General features: G+C 49.3%; 1 protein-coding gene across 1 annotated transcript in view; it reads right to left on the bottom strand.

The window, feature by feature from the left end:
* MSH4 (mutS homolog 4) overlaps positions 1 to 278 on the bottom strand; it is a gene marked incomplete at its 5' end in the record, with an annotated part of 59979 nt that overhangs the window by 58849 nt on the left and 852 nt on the right. The gene's annotated exons all lie outside the window — the stretch shown is intronic.

The following is a 278-nucleotide window of genomic DNA, read 5'->3' as shown; positions in this document are numbered from 1 at the left end:
AGGAATAGGCTGCAATTGGACCTAGAAAGGTTACAGGGGTGGGCGGATAAGAACAGGATGGGTTTCAACACTGACAAGTGCAAGGTACTGCACCTGGGGAGGAAGAACCAGCAACAGACCTACAGGCAGGGGAACTCCCTTCTTGTCAGTGAAGAAGCAGAAAAGCATCTTGGAATCATTATTGATGCCAAAATGAATATAGGCTAACAGTGTGGGGACACGGTCAGGAAGGCAAACCGCACCTTGTCATGCATCCACAGATGCATCTCAAGCAGGTC

This window comes from Gavialis gangeticus, unplaced genomic scaffold (assembly GCF_001723915.1).
Source record: "Gavialis gangeticus isolate Ggan-Ray unplaced genomic scaffold, GavGan_comp1, whole genome shotgun sequence".
NCBI classification, from domain to species: domain Eukaryota; kingdom Metazoa; phylum Chordata; order Crocodylia; family Gavialidae; genus Gavialis; species Gavialis gangeticus.
This window is presented reverse-complemented; position numbering and strand designations above follow the sequence as displayed.